We start from the raw sequence: 20,908 nt of genomic DNA on the forward strand, positions 1-20,908 counted from the left end.
CCCCCTTCTTATAGTTGTTTCATGAAAAGTTTCACTTTTCTCCCTCTTCTGGTTTCTCCGTTATCATGGATGTTCCAGGTAAATTATCCACCCTGTATATATTTACAAACACTTTTATTAGTTATTAATATTTAACTACGTAATATGAATACTCTACTTTCTGTCACTTACTTTTGGTGGATGTTGACCAATTATTAATTCATTCTAATATTCCAGGAAGAAGCAAGTGCATAACTATGCCTATATTGTAAATCAAACGGCAATAAGTGTTGTCGGATATTTCTGCTTCTAACATCTTGATGATGGAGATTTTTTAAAGAGGTAACTAGGAACAAATCCATAGTACTAATGATCAAGTTTCGCAATACCACATTCTGCCTAACTACTGTACTTTTTGCCTACAAATACTTTAACTTTAGTTTATTAATAATTTTTATTTCTTCAATCAGACCCACCCTCTTCTTTTACGCACATAACTCATTTGTTTACTTTGTATATAAAACTAGCAGCGTTCACCCCGCTTCGCTGCGGTCACCCCCGAACGCAATAAACTTTGTTACTTAGATAATTTTTACTTTTTCGCTTTCAAATTGCAGTAAATTTTAACATTATAGCGCCTGTCATTTATGTTAACCCGCCGAGTCACACGGTCATGCGGGTTGCATATAAATACGTTTATTTTTATACCTATGATGAACTAACAAAGGATTTGTACGTAATGGACACCTGAATGGTCAATTATCTCAAGACACTGGTAATTAAAAATTAAAGTGATATGATAAAAACCATCTAGGGTCCAAATCCTAATAACCCCCCAAAAATGAAAGAAATTGGTTCAGCCGTATTAGCGTGATGAGGGAACAAAGGATTTGTACGTTCTCTTTTATATATATAGATTATTATCTTATAAGAATTAAAATGTTTTTGTAAGATATGCATTTCTATTTTAGTTCTTACTTTTCAGCTGAACACAAACAAGTTGCTGGCTCGAATATTGCGACTTCCTTACAATCTGTCCTGCATGGTTAAAGAAAAATTAGTTTGATAGGAGGCAACAAGCGAAAAAAAAGATAGTTTACAGGAATTTGTACCAGAATTTCGAGAGGTGAGTCTCGTCTTGTACGTAATCTAATAGCTAAGACTGTTTCAAATGAGACATTGTGGGCCTTATGCAGAGTCGTTTTCACGAATGATTAGCGTCATACTAAGTGCCTGACTACTGCAGGAAATATATGTTAGTCGAACTCTTTAGTATGGCACTAATCACACATCAGAATGACTCTGCATAATGCCCTATAAGTTTAGAAGTATCTAGGTTTGATAGGAACATCCTTTTAATATGATTTCGTTCTTAAGCCCAGTACACAATAATAGTAATAAGAAGCAACAGTTAAATGATTAAATCCAGATTGTGTTTAAATTTTGTTGGGATTTACTTCGTTTTGGTTGTTTTGTTAGTGGAAAGCTCAGTAAATCAATCAGTAATCGAATACACTATATGCAGAGTTGAATGCCAGAGTAGTCTATGTGCCACATTCAAACTTTCAAGAGAATTTGACCTTAAGTCCAATAAATTTCAATAAGTTTTAACAGTGTAACAAGAAATCACCATCTTTTCAGTATTGAATAAGTCATATTCGCAGTGATTCCAACCTGAAACTTTAGAAAATCCCATCTCAAGAGGCAGAAATTCCCATTTTGCTCTTGAATTTCCCACGTGACACTGCTTACGAAAATTTACAAACTTAAGCTACCGTATGACTATTTTTTTTATTTATCCGTATGCTTTGACCTTCTACATTTATGAGTAGTTTAGGGTTAAGAATTCCTTACTAGAAAGAAAAAAATAATATAAAAAATCCCACAAAATGGAATTTTTCCACGGGTTGGCATCACTGTATGTTTCGCAATAGGTTAACGTCTTCTTGGTTAAAGAATGACATCTAGGAGCGGTTCGTGAATCTAACTTGGAAATTTCTGTTTTCGTGCTTAGGAGACTTAAGCACTAAATCCTCCATATACCGTTAAGAATTAATTGAGAACAAGATGAGATCACTCGACCTATATTCTCATTTGAAATTTTCAAGTTGGTCCCGGAGCCCCATGATGGGGGCCCTGGGGACACCGCGACAACACCATTCCATGTTGCCTATGGCGTTTTCCTTTCTCAGTTTTTGTTTCATCTTTTTCTACTCAGCCTTTTCCGATTTAAAGTACTGGAAATTTTATCTGATACAGGACCATTTTGAGGGTCCATCTTAAAAACGGTGGCCCATATCAAAAATTGTTTCTTTCAAAAATTGTTCAATTTTCCAAGCTCTTTCGAACGAGGTATCGAATGTAGAAGGTCAAAGCTTACGGATAAATAAAAAAATAGTGTCATACTAGCTTAAGTTTGTAAATTTTCGTAAGCAGTGTAACGCGGGAAATTCAAGAGCAAAATGGGAATTTCTGCCTCTTGAGATGGGATTTTCTAAAGTTTCAGGTTGGAATCACTGCGAATATGACTCATTCAATACTGGGAAGATTGTGATTTCTTGTTACGCTGTTGAAACTTATTGAAACTTATTGGACAAGGTCAAATTCTCTTGAAAGTTCGACCTTTGTTCCCATTTGAAAATTTCACGTACACCCTCTCCCCTAAATATTGGGGGCTAGGGGAACCTCGTGTTTGACTCATTTTTTAGGCCCCTCAGTATTGTACATTAACTCGTAACATTTTTCTTATTTGATGAATAGTTCGCAAGATATTGGCTTGTAACCCTGTAGATATATATACTCACCCTGTAGATATATATACAGGGTGTTTCAAAACAACACGGACACCGTTTGGGAGATGATTCTTGACACCAAGCTAAGACAACAAGTATAAACCTACCTGGGTGCACAAATGCTTCCTTTCAAAGTTATAGGCTGCCGAAAACATAAAAAAATGAACTTTAAAGGTTCATGGCTCCAAAACTATGGGACTTACCGCAGCCGGGTCAAGACTTCACTTAGGAAGTAATATGTGTGATATCCAAAAATCCATGTTTCACAATCCTAAGGTACCGGTACTCACTCAACAATTTTTATATAGGGAGTTTGGCTACGGGCATATAATTTAAAGTACTCACCAACTACGTCTATAAAAATTGTGTCAGAAGTACCGCAGTAATATATATTGTAATGTAGCACGTACTTGTGTTTACAAACACCTAATATACATGTGTGTGTTATTTATATTATATACATTTTACATTTTCTCAATGAAGTCTTATTTTGAAGAAAATGCACAGAATAGGCAATATTAGGCACTAGAGCAATTATTTAGGCAGTAAGGGGCGAAATAGGCAAAATAAAATAAAATTGGCTTAAATAGAAACTATAACCCTCATATAAACTTTAAAATGTTATTTTTGATCATATCTTTAATATTAAAGAAAAATGAAATGAAATCTTTAAGTTTTACGTCTCACGGTTATGTCGGTTAGGCTAAAGGAGACGGTGAATAGGGATGCGCTCGAGTCGAGACATGTCTCGAATCTCGACTCGACTCGACTCGAATTCGAGTCGAGACACACTTTGTAAAATTCGAGACGAGTCGAGACAAACGTATTTCTCGACTCGAATTTTCGAGTCGAGACACGAGTCGAGTCGAGACGGCTCTTAAAAATCTCGACTCGACTCGAATGTCTCGAAAATTTTTCTATAATTTTTAATATTATTTTGAAGAAAGTATTTACTCAGAAACAGCCTTGAAACCAATTCCAGCTTTTATTCCTTCAGAAAGGTACAGAACGCATAAAATTAATAGTTAATCTTTAAAGATCAAGATTTAATTTTCAGCTTAATTCAGTTAATTAGAACTAATAGTTAATGTTGTTGTATTTGGTTGTACTGCAAATATAATGATAATAATAATAATTGATTATCTAGTTTGTATAAAACTATTATCCGTAGTTTAAATCTAGTTTGTATAAAACTATTGCGATAAAGTGAACTTCATAAATTCTCTGAATGAGCAGTTGATAGTCTATAGTAATTTAGCATAGTTATAATTATTGTTTTTGTTCCCATGAACGCAATAGGGCTACGTAACTTCTGGATTATTCGCTTGCCCAACTATTTTGAGGCTTTAATATGTTGCAGCATATCAAGAGCTACGGATAATATATAATGAAACATTTGTTGTACATCACATATTGTGATACGAGACTATTTTACATAGTATATCTTATCTAATATAAATAAAATAAAGAGTTTGTTTGTGTGTTTGTCTGTCTGTTTGTGTGCGACCTGGGGACCAGACGAGTGGACCGGGAGTTCCCAAAATTTGGTCACGGGTACCTTGGTCCAGGCCCCAGATCAAGACGAAGCGTTTATTTTTAAATTTCGAACCAGGGGGGTCTCGGAGGGGACGTTTACTGGGACCGACCTGGGGACCAGACAAGTTGACCGAGAGTTACCAAATTTTGGCCACGGATACCTTGGTCCAGGTCCCAGTCTAAGGCAAAGCGTTTTTGTCAAAATTGTAACCAGGGGGGTCTCAGGGGGGCGTTTACCGAGACATGTAGTAAAAGTAATCCAAATTGATCGACATTAGTGTCAAATCCATAGTTTTCACGGTCGCTGAGATCAATGGTGACACTTCCATCAGCGATGACTTGCAAATTCAGCTACCACTGTATGCGGGCCGGGTGTCAGCGGGTGAGGAATACCAAGACATGTATAAAAAGCCCATATTGATTGATACTAGTGTCAAATCCATAGTTTTCGCGGACGCTGAAATGAATGGTGATACTTGCACAGGTGTTGACTTCCAAATACAGCCCCCATGCGAAGAATGGGTATATTAAGCTAGTATTACAATAAATGGACTGCTTGGATGCCAAGAACTAGTACAGATAAGTACCTTTCACTTCTGTGAATAGGTATTTTTTAAAGGATTTTTGCAAACACTAAATTATAAAACAATGAACTACATACAGTAGTTATGGTTTTGGTTCCCAACATAAAAGAAATATGAATTGTTCATGAGATATTGAACTTTAACTTTCACTCCTGGAAAATTTCAATTTTGGAGTTAGGCCACTTGGCATCGAAGCAGTTCACTGTAAGATAAATACATTCCGCACATTAGTAACATAGTTGTTCAGGAGCCTTCGATTTCCATCCTCTCAAATGAAAGCTGAACGATTGCTTGATACATGCTGACTATATAGGAGAAATAGTGTATTAAGTTTTCGAGCTTTGGTGCGTATCCGTATTTACACTCTGATATAACTTTAAGTTCACACTCAAATCGAGCTAATTGTTTAATACATTTCGAAAGCTTTTGTTTATATGCAGCTCATTAAGGAAAATCTATTTCATAATCGTAACATTTATGTAATAAGAAACTATGAACGTAAAGTGGACTCGACCTAGCCTCGTGGCTGCTGTGACTCAGTGGCACAGCTTTCACCCTTGGTGTGTGAGGACTCTGATTCTGTGTGTGTGTGTGAACTCCGTGGCTAGTGTACACGTCTTTGTCGTGGAAGACTCGGGTTCAATTCCCGGCGCGAGCTCATGTAGTTCGGATTCCACGTTAATCAGTAGGTCTACACTTCATATATCCTCGCTGCTGAAAGAGACGGTAAAGTCAAAATCAACTCAACAATATATATGTGTGTGTGCTTATGTGAATTTCCTCGTGGCTGTATGGTTAACACATACACCTTGATCACGGGAGACACTGGTTCGATTTACGGTGGAAACTCATGAAGTTGTTACCGGTATTCCACTTTAAACTGTAGATCCATGCCTCATATAACCATACATATAATATATATGCCTTTGATACACTTATTTTCCGACTTGGAAGCCATCGAAAATTTCCGGACACAGAGTCCCGTAGACCGAAAATGAGAAACATGGCTACAGAGTAAAACTGCCATAAAAATTTAAGCTTTTTAGGCTAACTTAATCCTTATATATAATGCAACTAGCTTGGCCAAGTTATAATGGAGGAAATGCTATCATTTGCAACACTCTGAGAATAGAAAATGTTCGCCAGGTATTACTATCCTCCCCTCTCCTGCAGAATGAAAACCCTGACTAAAACTCAATATTATATATATATGTAACTATTTTGTGCAATGTAACAAACAGTGGCGGATAGTATTCATGTTTTCTTGCAGAGGTCCTTACGAGGGTTCGCTTCCATCTTCCTCTCCCCAAGAACTAAGATAAATTAAAAAATTGCGATTACTTGTCAATCTTGTACAAAGGACGCAATTAAAGTCCCAGTGTAACACCCCTTCACATTTAGATTTTTGCCCTGGAAGAAAACCAGTTATTATTGTTTCTTGATTTCTCAGTCTCACCTACATAAACATACGAATAGAATTAAAGGATAGGACATGTTTAGAGTGCTTGCACATGACATCTAACTATATTTCTCATCAAATGTGTCACAGATGAAAATGTCCGTTTGTACTGCCTCTATTTTCTGGTACACATGTTTCATTTATGTTATGTTGCTAAAATTCGTTAGGAAACAAGTACAGACTGCGCCTGTGTGCCTGACAAAACGTAAATGTACTGGATAATTATTTCTTGGGGATGCGGCACAGGATCGACACGGCACAGGATCGACACGGCATACGACCGACAATTCAGCTCAGAAACCTGTTTCGGTCCTGTGCCGTGTCGATCCTGTGCCGTTTTGGTCCTATGCCGTGTCGATCCTATGCCGTTTCGGTCCTGTGCCGTTTTGCTCTCACGCCGCTACTCTGAAATAATTTAACTTTTAATCATGTGCCTAAAAAAATAATATTTTTATTATCTGTTTAATCTTTGCTCTTACAAATTATAAACTCCTGTCGATTCTATGCCTGTGCAAGTTATATGCATAGAATACGTACGATCGAAACGGCATAGAGCCGACACGGCATAGGACCAAAACGGCACAGGATCGACACGGCATAGGACCGAAACGGCACAGGATCGACACGGCATAGGAACGAAACGGCACAGGATCGACACGGCACAGGATCGACACGGCACAGGATCGACACGGCGCAGGACCGAAACGGCATAGGACCGAAACGACGCACGATCATCGCCACTGCGTAGGATTTATAAAACCAAAGATTTATTTCTCATAAAAGCAATGAGAGCCCTGTCAATTGATTTTAAAATATAAGAATTATAAGATATTTACTATATGAATATTAATAATTGTGAGTGACGAAAGAATGATAGTGCTAAATGGACAAAATATAATTTCTTGTGTGCTTGGTTAAAAGCATTTCTATATGTATGGGATACTTATATTTATTATTATTATTATTATCACTATTATTATTATTATTATTATTATTATTATTATTATTATTATTATTATTATTATTATTATTATTATTACGTTTTAACTCGTTTTGAAATCATGGCCTGATTACACTAGAAAGCGAAAGCCATGAGAAATGTAAGCTAAGTAGTAATATGGAATACTTTTAATGTTGCTCACTAGAGGAAACACTGCTCGCATGTCTTCTCGTCTCGATATCGAGACCACAAGAGATTTTTTAATAAGAAGCTCAGTTGGGAAGTAATAACTGAGCCGATGGCTCGAGCCGGCTCGCCTTGGGGTGAGCTGGCTTGGTTGGGATGCTCATCTGCTCGGTTCGGCTCATCTGGGCCGAAGGCTCTAGCTGACTAGGTTCGGTGAGCTGTTGGCTCGGCTCACTTCTCGGTTCGGGTTGATAGTGAGTGCGCTGTGAGCCGAGCTACTCAAGTTGTTGACAATTGTAAACTCGGGGCGAACAGTTTTGAAGATATTTGGCCAGTGCCCTATAACTTTTAACAATGTTTGGCTTGAGCCCGAATACTCAACCTAAATCCTCAACCCAAATTCACAAGCTCGTGAACAATATCCTTGACTCCTAGAATTCACGACTACCGAGGTTAGCAATCAACTAGTTTTTTAGTATTGAAATACAGACCGCGTATCTTTCATGTTTAATCACAGTGTTGTTATAATTATAATTATAATTATTATTTATTATTATTATTATTAATAATAAAAGTTGTACTAGTAGTAGTACTAGTATCATTGATAACCTATATTGTCTATGCAAGATACTTGAAGAGAATACTCGAAACTACACACCAGATTTGGCTCGACTCGACCCTAACGTTGGTATAAAGGAGAAACCAAGCTCTCTTGAAGCAAAGGAAAAGAATTCTAGGTGTAAATAGAGGAACCGGGCTCTATGTCCCGCCTGCACACTTGATTATAAAGAATTCTCCACATGACCCAGGGATTCCAAATATTGTGTGAATACATATGGGGCAAAAGTAAGCTGCATTAAACGGTTTCCTCCTCGTCATATGTAATTCCGTGGAATATGGTACTTCTGTGCACAGAAGCAACAAAAGTGGAGAAACAAGGGATGTTTTACACGTTGCATAACGATACCAAGAAGTGCGCTGGAACAGTATACTTGATTTATCCGTTAGATGAATCTTCTCCCAGGAATACTTTTGATGGCGTTTTCCCCTTCCTTCGAGTTGGCAAACCTCAACTTTTCCCTGAGCTATGAAAAACTTCATTGCTATTGTAAATATACCAAAATACTATCCTAGTGTAGACCACTTACATTTTGATTTTGTCATTGCTGGAGAAATTTTCCAAAAGGAAGCTCGTTGAAAGTACATTTTAAAAAAAGGATAGTCTTTTTTCGACATTCTAATGTACAGATGGTGATCAGAAAAATGGAAACACCTGTAGTTGGCAACATGTCAGATGTATGGGTTGGCAGTGGTGTCGTGCGCCCGCAGCGCCGGACCGCTGGTGGTGGTGTTAGGCCGGTCTCCATACTAAGTCAGGTGCAGTGGAACAGCAGTGTCCAGTGGCTGCAGCAGACGGAGGTAGTATAAAATGTGAGACCTCTCAGATTTTCAAAGAGGGCAAATTATTGGTGCGCGGTTATGTGGAGTGAGTATGACGGCAGTGGCTACTGTGTTAGGGTGTCGCGTGGGACAGTGTCGAAGGTGATGACGGCCTACACAACACACGGGAAAACTACATCGGGTAGGTATGGTATCGAGACGAGACGAGACGAGACTTTGTACAGTCTCGGTCTCGTCTTGGTAGATAAGTAGCGGTCTCGGTCTCGATCTCGTCTCGAGTCAAAAATCGCCGTCTCGGTCTCGTCTCGGTTAGCAGATGCTTGTCTCGATCTCGGTCTCGAAGGCCAAGTCTCGGTCTCGTCTCGAAAGTCTCGAAATAAATAGTGTGAAATTAAAATTGTGAAAGTATTATTATCGTACAGTCTGTCGTTTTCGCTTCTTATTTTTTGCCTTCATTCTTGATTTAGAATTATGGTGTGATGTACCTCTCCGTAGCTAATTTGCTATCGCTAATGCTTTCCATGCGTGTTCCAGGTTCAATCATCAGTGTGGGTATAATATACCTGGGATAAAACCCTAATAGTAACCCATATATCACTTTCAGTAATAGACTTTGTCTCATATAGCCTCAGTACTGCCTATACAATTAAAATCTATTAAATTAACTCCAGTACTATACAATAGTTTATTTCCTTCCTTTGAAACAGAGTTGTTCAATACCTCCTAACGGATAACGCAACACATAGCAACACGAATGTATTTAATCGTACCGAAATTGAAATTTTACAATTTCTCAGTTAGTATCCAATACATTCTGCTTTGACTATCATTTTAAAAACAGAATATAACGGTCATTATCTTAACAAATAGAGTAAATTATTACTACAATATATTTTGTTTCAAATTAATCAAATGCTTTATTACCGTTTCACATCTCAGTGTTTAATTGACACTTTAAAACAGGCAATTCCTTAATCTTGTGGTGGAAGCTACGACACTCATCTTTGCTGTCTGTGGTCTCTGGTTGGATCACCAAACAAGTTAGATTCAAAGTCCGATTCTTCGTATAGTATGCGTCTCACTTTAAGTACATTCTGTTTCTTATACAAGTTCATAATGTCGTAATGTGTTACATAAGCATATATTCAGTGTCGTAACATAGATTAAGCTTATTCCTGAGCTCTCAGCGCTGCATGTTATCTTTATTAGAGAAAACTAATCATGCGTTCATTACGCTGAAATTTTATATTGATTGAAAATTACTTGCGAAACATGGACACACATATTATATAAGTATATAGGTAATTCGAGCTATCTGTATCTATTTTCTCTGTCCCGGCAAAAGAAGTGATTCTTAACTTTCTAGTTTTCTTTTCTATTAATTTTTGTAGTTTTGCTGCAATATGAAGGATCAACAATATTTTATTTTCGCTGTACGAATTTCGTTAAATGTTGTATCCGTTTTTACCCTACCTTACCTAGTAAAAGTTATATATATATATATATATATATATATATATATATATATATATATATATATATATATATATATATATATATATATGAATTTTAAATTTTAGAGGTAGACTATGCTAAGTCACTTTTTGGTCGAAATTGAGTTAACTATACTTTTTTTAATATACTATGTTCTTTCCAGTGGTGTAATAATGTAAGCCTAAAAGCAACCTATTACTTTGTAACTGCTTAGTATAGTTTGAAAACAGTACTATAGGTCTTAGTTAAGGAACCGGATTTTCGCTTCTCCTGTAAAATTGCGAAATTGTGACTTGGTTTAGTTTACCTCTGAGGTCCAGATATAATAAAGTCATAGCCATAATCATAATCAACCATTATCAATCCACTGCTGGATGAAGGTCTTTCCAAGTCTTCTCTACAACTATCTATCTTGACCAATTCTTTTTCAGGTCACTCCCCAGTTGTTCTTGATTTCGTCAAACCTTCTTGTATAAGGACGTTTCCTAGGCTGTTTCTATCTCGTGGTATGCTGTCTAGAATTGTTTTTGTCCATCGATCATAATTTCTTGCAATATGTCCAGCACATTTTCCAGCCCATGCTAAAAATAATTTTATTAGTACCAGTCATTAATTGCCAAATAATTCTTTCTATTTTATACATTTGGCCTACAAATAGTTCAAATTCGCTACTCTTGGAGCACTGAAACGCTAGTTTTTGATCTTTGTGTTGAATCTGACAACACTGACTCAATTATTTAAATCAATACAATATGAGGACGTCCATTTGGTATAGCGGCTAGCACGCTTGACTTCGTTTCGCGTGGTCTCGAATTCGATTTCCGGTGGGGGTACAGTTGAACGACCGAAGTGGTTCGGATTCCATTATAATCGTTAGCTCCACGTCTGCTTTAGACGCTCTAGCATAATCGTGGGACATTAAACTAAAACAAACCAAACCAAAAATCAACACAGTGTGTATTACTAACTATAAGTCCTTAAATAATTTGCATATAGCTATATGGTATGGATCGAGTTTGAGGTGGTCGGTAGTCAAACAAAAAAACAAGTGAAATGTAAGTAGGGTGTAATTAGAACTTTTAATTAAGTATGGTTTTGTGTATATCAGGCCTAAGCCTAAGGGGAACAACTAGTGTTACTAAAAAGTTATCAGTTACATTTAATTTCAGTTACAATTTGCATTTACATGTATTGCTGGAACCAAAACTTTGACATTAACATTAACATTAGACTGTGAAAAGACTGTGAAAAACATCGTCTTTTGAAAACATTCTTGTACCATAAAACAAATTACGTGTAATTTAAAAATATTTTGCAGTTTAGCTACGTTATTTTCACTGTATTTAGAATAATATCTAGCATTTATTTAAGATGGCAACACTGCTTAAAATAATGGAACTGCGACTTGTAATTAAAACCACCAGAAACTATTGTTGTAATGTTATAGAAGCAAACTAAAGCACCAATCATTATAAAAATTTAACATAAATACGATATTTTAAGCAGTATAACAATCACTATCCAAGTGTTTGGTATCTCTGAAACGGTTTGAAATAACAATTGTTGTAAATGACATTATGATCACTTAAGTCTTTTGGAAGAATCTACATGATGAGACGTGATATGTCAGCACGTTTTCGAAGTAAAGTCTTCAGAAAAAGTTATTTTTTTCATTTCTTATAACTTTGTTCCTTCATTCGAAATGCATTATGCCATGATCATAGTATTTGACGCTAAGATACAAATAATGAGCATTGCACCATTCCATTTGAGTTATTAGTCATCTCCAAAATGTTGATGTTAGTGATACTGTATTGTCCTTTGTTACACGGAATAATGTATGTAGTATTGTGGTTTTATTTAATATCTAAATTAGAAATATGTAATACTTTACATAATACAATTTGAGAAAATAAAACTTTATTTTGCGTTAGCAACACTGCTTCTTTATCTAGTGGTATAGTAGGGTATCTAGAAGAATTTTTCCTTCAATATTTCACACAACATGGCACAAAATTTCAGCATTTTGAATATATATATATATATATATATATATATATATATATATATATATATATATATATATATATATATATATATATATATATATATACGTGGATCCAAGGGGCTATATTTCCCCTTAACGCTCAGGTATACACTGAATAAAATGAGCTTCATTTCTGCTTTACACTGTATAAAGAGGCAAAGTATAGTCCCTCCTCTCCCCTCCCGGCCTTCAAGCCCCTCCCTTTATCATATCCTAGATCTGCGCCTATTTAACTAGAGAGAGAGAGAGAGAGAGAGAGAGGAGATTATGTACAACAGCAGTGGATTTTGTTTCGGGAGAGGCTTGAGGAACGGGTAAGAAACCTTTGTGTTGTACGTGTAATGCGAAAAAATGATCATAAATATATTTCGGGAGGGGCTTGAGCCCCATACCTATCCCCTAAATACGCCACTGTACATCAGTCAACCATTCCCATATTAGCTCACACAGCAACGAAACAAATTTTGAGTAAAAGCAAAATAACTATCAATATTCGAGACTGACCAAGGTCTTGTCTCGATTTATAGATGTCTGGTCTCGATCTCGGTCTCGTCTCGGTATGTAAAAGTCCGTCTCGGTCTCGGTCTCGTCTCGGTATATAAAAGTCCGTCTTTGTCTCGGTACCATCCCTAACATCGGGGAAACGGTACAGTGGGCGGAAGAAAATCATGAGTGACAGGTCACGCCGGGTATTAAAGCGCATTGTCACGCAGAACCGTCGTGCCACTGCGGAGCAAGTGACGGAGGAACTCAATCAGCATCTCCCCACCTTGTTTCGACAATCACAGTCCGCCGCGAATTACATGACATGAACTTACGGGGTCGTGTTGCACGGGCCAAACGCTCATCAGGGACCATAACGCTTTCGCACGCCGCAAATGGTGCCGCGACCATGCAACTTGGACCGTTGAGGACTGGAAACGTGTGATATGGTCGGATGTCATCCTTCACCCTATTCCCAACCACGGGCTGTGTTTATGTGTGGAGAACGCCCAAAGAAGCTTATGATCTGCAGTGTCTCCACCCAACTGTGAAACATGGCGGAGGCTCGGTGATGCTGTGGGCTGCCATATCATGGTTTTCATTGGGTTCTGTGGTCACACTTAGCGGAGGAATCACTACCAACAATTATGTCGCAATTTTAGGAGACCACTTGCATCCTATGGTCCGGATGTTGTTCCCGGACAATGACGCCATCTTCCAGGATGATAATGCACCCATTCACACAGCTGGCGTTGTTGCAGCATGGTTTGAGGAACATCGGGATGAAGTTCAACACCTCCCCTGGCCCGCCCAATACCCAGATCTCAACATAATTGAAGATCTGTGGTCCGTCTTGGAAACACGACTCCAGCGATGATTTCCCCTCCATCCTCTCTCACAGAACTGACTGATGCCCTGCACGAGGAATGGTGTAAAATTCCACTTGCTACCATTCACGACCTCTATGCCTCCATCCCACGTCGCATCAAGGCTGTTCTGAAGGCGAAAGGTGGCCCAACACCATATTAATCTGGTTGCAATTTCGTTCAGGTGTTTCCATTTTTCTGATCACCATTTGTACCTTAGAGCTGTATCGAATACCTACACGGAGGAATACCTACGGAACTATCGTCCCTGGTGTGTCAATTGCGAGTGGCTTGCAGAAGGCTGTCTTGCAGTTTTATTGTGGAATGGCATCAATTAGCATGGCTGAGTTGTAATAAGCATCTACGCAACTTGTGAGTGATATACATAGTCAGATGCTCTACTGTTACACGTGTAATTGCTGTATAACAGAATGGGAAGTGTTGCGTTCAACGGTAGAGAGTTGTGTCCAGGTATTTAAGGTCGTGTAAAAGTGTAGACGTTGGTATTTAAGTAAAATTGATTGTGTTAACCTGTACACGCCTGCGCAATGGAAGATTACCCTGTCCACGAGCTGACAGATATGCAACTCATTTATGGAGTAGCAAGGGGCAATAGCCCAGAGGCGAGGCGTTTATATCGTGACCGTCGCCCTCAAAAGAGAGTAACTTTCCTTGTATTTTTCCACGCCTTCATATTCGACTTCGAGAGAGGGGTCCCTTCAGTTTCTCGTACGTGAAATCGGAGGAAATAGCCCCATATGGACAGCTGAACTTGAAGACAGCGTACGTCGAATGACCAGAGACCGTCTTGAAACTATCATGTGTATGGCGTAAAAATCCACATGCAACTCTAGTAAACGATCAGCAGCAGAAATTTGGTGTGGTATGGTGGATAATTTTGTGGTAGGATCTTATTTATTACCGGCCTGCCTGTGTGGGAGTACGTATCTTTTATTTTTACGTAATTTTCTCCCAAAATTGATAGAACATGTGCCCTTGAACATAAGACAGCAGATGTGATTTCAGTATGACAGTGCACCTGCACATTTTGACAGGAATATGCAGACTTACCTAAATGAAACATTCCCAGATCGTTTGATTGGGAGAGAAAAACCTGTGTTATGACAACCTCGTTCATTCTACCTCACGCTGCTTGATTTTTTATTTCGGGGATACGTATGAAACTCCGGCCACGACAGTCGAAGAACTTGTAGCTCGATTTAATATAGCTGCGGCAATCATCTAGGAAATTTTAGATGTGCTTGACCACACGCGGAAAAATTTGCTTCGCCGATGTCATCTTTCCAATTTGGTCAACGGTCGACAATATCAGACTGTGAACTGTTATTCTTCATAGCTGTCTCGTGTACACATACTGCATTGCACAAATACTGTACAAGGTACCTCTGAGTATTTCACAGTTATCCTACCTTGTACGAAACAGAATAAATCGATAATTTGAAATTGTATTTCTTTCTTTCCTTGTGCAACACGCGCAACACCTTGAGTATCGTCGAATTTCATTCCTTCTGTACTCGTAGTTATTATCTTCCACGGATTTACGCATTACGGGGAGGAAATCTTTTAATGCAGCTTACTTTGGCTCAAATTATATTCACATAATTTGTGGGAATCACTGTTGTTATGTGAAGAATCCCTTATACTCTAGTTCATCATACATGATCTTTTGCCCCTGACTGTCTTATGCACAGTCGTTATAAACCTACTCTGGATCAAAGTTATTTTTTCCATTTTTACACACTCTTAAGTTGAACAGGAAGCCGTTCATTGATCATCCGTTACCATTAGCATCTAGGAGTTATAATTGTGATAAGCTAAAGACTTCGTTTCATTTAAATTCTTCTTCCGAGTCCAGGAATCACCTCCAGACGTTCATTACATTAATTAAGTTACACCCTATATATATAATGATAAAAATAATACCGATATTAGTGTCGATGAAATAGTATTTGGAGTCACTCAGACGAACAGTAACACTTCCGATGCAATTTAAATCCATACTCAGATACCATTGCCCTTTATGCTCAAAATGAAACTATTCTCCCCGTGCGAAGAACGGGTATTCTGTTAATAATTTATTATTAAACATCACACCATAAAATACAAAGTGTATCACGTAATGTACACGTTATACTGTTACTTGCTTAATGTATAAATGGAGGATGAAGGACTATTATAGGATCAAAAGATCCAATATATTTCAGACAAAAAATTTCTTGTAGGCTTTATATCTGGAGAACAACATATAGTGTCCCCAAACCTAAACTATGACTGAACTCACAAGGAAGGGTCACATAGTGGCTCCGCTGAGATCCGAACGAGACAATTGTGTTTGCATTTGAAATGCTAAAACTAGATGAATCCCAAAGTTATATGTGCCACCGGGAGGAATATCGTGAGTTACAACATATTTTGTAATGTAAGAAATAAAAAAAAAAAAAAAAAAAAAAAAAAAAAAAAAAAAAAAAATGGCAGAATAGTTTGAAACGAGTCATTTGTTCGGAAACGGTTGGGTAAGTGGAAAACTCGGCCAACACGTATCCCATCATTTTCAACGACAAACTTTTTGGGGTAAAAAAACTTTGTCCCAGGGCCCTCCGCAGGGTCCCAGACGGGGTCCAACTCAAAATTTTCAAATGGCAAGGGGGGTTAAGTGGCACATCATTTGAAAGTTGTTGTAAAATGAAAGACAATGCAGCAGGTCTCGACTCTCTACAACAACCCTGTGCAAAATGGCGACGGGTCAAAGTGTAAACAAAAACTTAATTGAAAAGTCCATGGTCACCCCTATAAATCGGAAATGGTGAGACAAATGTGAAAATAGAAAAGGATGTGTGGTATTATTTTCAAAGTATAACGATTTAAGTGAAAACGTCTTGTCCCAGGGTTCCCACATGGTCCCAGGTGGGGTCCAACTAAAAAATTTCAAATGGCAAGAGAGGTAGGACATCGTTTGAAAGCTCTTGTTAAGTGAAAGAAGATGGAGCACGTCTCGACTTTCTACGACAACCCTGTCCAAAATTGCGGTGGGTCAAAATGTAAACAAATTGGAAAACAATCCAAGATGGCCGCTTAAAACCTATATCGAAAGGATAAGCATACCAAACTGCTGAAGCTAGGAAAACAAATTTGGCATTAATGTTGATTAGTAAATGACTAAAATGTGCAAAACGTTCAAAAACGCGACATCTTGAGTTCAAAATGCCACACTATGTATCGAACTCATATCCAGCTCACACCACTGGTGTTGGAGAAGTGAACGTTTATGGTTAATAGTCCACAAAATATCAAAGAGTATAATCTGTAATCCAATATGGCTGCCAGCGTGAAAAATGAGTTTGTATATAAACATGTTATTTCTTGGAATACTGTGACCAAGCTAACAAAGTTTGACGCAGTTCGATGTGCTGAAATGACTTACATATGTTTGGTACTACTTGCCAATCTTGCAAATGATTTTTTTTTATTTGATATTGTTTGAAGTATTGAGATCAAACCAACGAATGACATACAAATGTAACCATCAAGAATACGTTACAATAGAGCCCCCAACCTACTGGTGCAGCAAGTTCTTTCTGTATGAACTACGTATGACAAAATTAGAAAAATACCCGAAGGTATTCAACTTTTTTTTTATTATTATGAGCAGGAAGTCATAGTTGTGTGTTCATCGAATATTCGTTACATTCAAGTAAATAACGCCGAGAGAACCGTGACGAACGTGCATTAAGAAGAAACCATATATGTGTTGTTACCGAATGAAATAATAGTTGAAGTGAATCGAAATTCAATTGTTCTTTAGTCTTCCTAGTATTTCTAAATACATAATAGAGAAAAATAGAGATTTAGATTTGTACTGTTATGAATGGCATAGGTTTTAAGCGGCCATCTTGGATTCAAGGTGGCCATAGTTTTTAAATTAAGCTTTTATTTACATTTTGACCCGCCACAATTTTGGACAGGGTTGTCGTAGAAAGTCAAGACTTGCTCCATCTACTTTCATTTAACAAGATCTTGCAAACGATGAGCTTCTTAACCTCTCTTGCCATTTGAAACTTTTTAGTTGGACCCCACCTGGGACCCTGTGGGTACCCTGGGACAAGACGTTTTCACTTAAATTGTTGTACTTTGAACATAATGCCAGACTCCCTTCCTATTTTCAAGTCTCACCATTTCCGATTTATAGGGGTGACCATGGACTTTTCAATTAAGCTTTTGTTTTCATTTTGACCCTCCGTCATTTTGCACAGGGTTGTAGAGAGTCGAGACTTGCTGCATTTTCTTTCATTTTACAACAGCTTTCAAATGATGTGCCACTTAACCCCCCTTGCCATTTGAAAATTTTGAGTTGGACCCCGTCTGGAACCCTGCGGGGACCCTGGGACAAAGTTTTTTTTACCCCAAAAAGGTTGTCGTTGAAAATGATGGGATACCTGTTGGTCGAGTTTTCCACTTACCCAACCGTTTCCGAACAAATGACTCGGTTCAAACTATTCTGCCATGTAATTTTTTTGTAGTTCTTACATTACAAAATATGTTGTAACTCACGATATTCCTCCCGGTGGTACGTATAACTTTGGGATTCATCTAGTTATAACATTTCAAATGCAAACACAATTGTCTCGTTCGGATCTCAGCGGAGCCACTGCGTGACCCTTCCTTGTCAGTATGATGTGGTTAGTGCCTGAAAAATACGAAAACTCGATTTAGGGGCCCTCAAAAATTCTGTTGCCCTTGATCCAAAAAATCTAATATATTTCATTCAATAAAAAATAAATCTTGTACGTCTTATATCTGAAGAACTACATATAGTGCAGCCAAACCAAAACTATCACTTAACTCAGCATGATGTGCTTATTCCGAAAGAAATACGAAACCTTGATTTAGGGACCGTCCAAACGTTTGTAGCCCCTGATCCAAAAAGTCCAATATATTTCATTCAATCAATAATTTTATTGTATGTCTTATATATGGATAACTACATATACTGTAACCCAACCCAAGATATCACTTAACTCAGTGTGATATGCTTATTGCGTAAAAAATATGAAAAGTCGATTTAGGGACCGTCCAAAAATTTTGTGGCTCGTTATAAAAAAAATCCAAAATATTTCATTAATCGAAATTTTTCTTGTACTCCTTATACCTGGAGAACTACATATCTGGAGAAAACTCGATTTAGAGACCGTTCGAATATTTTATGGTAACTGATCCAAAAATTAATATTAGCCAAGATCATAATATTTTGATCCATTTTTTAGATCATTCCTAAAATTCTTGTTTTTATCCAATCTTTCTTTTAAACAGTATCACTCTCTTTGTTCTCAATTTGAAATGTATCAAGCAATTATAAAGCGTATTATCCAATTTGTATTCGGTGTAGAGCTTCAATTTTCTCAAAGTTTCAAATAAGATAATGAAATATGATTTACTATCGGAATTCGTGCCAGGTATTATTATTACCTTTATTGGTGTTATCCTTTCTTTCAATTGTTAAAACAAGAAACTTCCTTGCACTGTCATAAAATATGTGCTCTTTTCCAATAGCATAATAAGTGCTCATATAATTTTAAACTTTGAAATTAAGAATTGAATCAGTACAAGAAGTACAATTTGGATAACGAATGATTTATAATTGATGTTTAGTGGCGTACTGAAGGAAAGGGATTAAGGACTTTGAAACCCCCCTTGAGCAAGGTATTATGCAAAATTAAGCACGTTTATCATATTAGCACGTTTATATATATAAACACTTGATATTATATAAACTTGTGTTCCTAAAGCCCCTGAACCCCCTAAACATTTGCGTAGAGTACTGATTGTGTTTCTCTTATTATTTTAACCGTTTTATGCTTTGAACGAAATTTGAAGTGCAGGGACCTTGTGAAGGTGACCACCTTTACTATCAAAATTTCTTTAATGGTTCTCAGTTTTTCTTCAAAACAATCAATAACGAACGAAAAATAAATGATTGAGTTTGGTTTTGAATCGAAATTGGAAATACCACCAAAAAGTTGGCCCACCCAACCTTATTCTGTAAATGCCTCTTAATAATTTTCAAAACAAACTATTTTCTCTTCAAACCAATCAATAAGAAAGGAAAACACGTTATAGCTTGAGTATTGAATCGATATTTAAGAGCAGAAAAAACAGTATGAAGTTGACCACCAAACGTATCCTGCAAATAGATATATTTTACCGGTTGTTTTGAAACAAGTGATTTTTTCTTCAAAATAAGCAACCCGCCCGAAACAAATCACCTTCATCAACATTATTTCTTAATTATATTCTTATGTTTTTCGAATCAAATTACTTTTCTTCCAAACAGGCAACAACAAATCCATATCAAACGATTGATTTTGGTCTTGAATCGAAATTTGTAAGTAAAGGAATCAGATTGAATTTGATCACATTCTAAATTTATTTTGTAAATCTCTTTCTCTATTTTTTCGAAACAAGCGATTTGCTCTTAAAAACAACCAATAAGAAACGCTTGGCTTCGGTTTTGATTCGAGACTTTAAAGTGGAGCCAATATGAAATTCCATCACCCATTTCTCTTGAAAAGACTCTTTATGTTTTTCGAAACAGACTATTCTTTTTCAAAATAATTAATAGCATACGCATATCAAACAATTGATTTTGATTTTCAATCAAAATTTTAAGTGGAGGAACAAGGGTAAATCTGGCCATATACCAACTTTATTTTGTAAACATCTCTTTATGTTTTAAGAAAGATACGATTTTTACTATTTTTTCTTCAAAAAAGTCAATAACAAACGAAAAACAAACGATTGGCTTCCGATTTCAATTCGAAATTTGAAAGGAGGCAACTTCACATAGGTGCATTGATTCCCTTAAAAAATTCCAAATTTCCAAACGCAAATTCTAAGCCTACAGTTTTAAAATTGCAGTTACATGTACATACTTCAACTTAGTATACATAAAAAATTACAGCATTATAAAAATATCAGACAAATAATATTATTTATTCGGTATTGAAAACCTCGAATCAACTATTGGAGTTATTTAGCGTCATTTTTTTTAATATCACAAAATTAAAGGTGTGGGACATGGATATATTACGAACAGTATTTTTATACAATTTGTATATATATATAT

The 20,908-nt window shown here is 36.9% G+C and overlaps 1 protein-coding gene across 1 annotated transcript in view; it reads left to right on the forward strand.

Moving 5' to 3' along the window:
• The first annotated feature begins 223 nt into the window (after window positions 1-223).
• Window positions 224-20,908, forward strand: part of LOC145681083 (uncharacterized) — a 62,566-nt gene continuing 41,881 nt past the window's right edge. The window contains exons 1-2 of the mRNA XM_081752455.1: window positions 224-321; window positions 965-1,105. The gene's annotated coding sequence lies outside the window, so the exon portion shown is untranslated. The remainder of the gene's footprint in view (window positions 322-964; window positions 1,106-20,908) is intronic.

Source organism: Thermobia domestica, chromosome 3, assembly GCF_964235325.1.
Source record: "Thermobia domestica chromosome 3, izTheDome1.hap1.1, whole genome shotgun sequence".
Lineage (NCBI taxonomy): Eukaryota > Metazoa > Arthropoda > Insecta > Zygentoma > Lepismatidae > Thermobia > Thermobia domestica.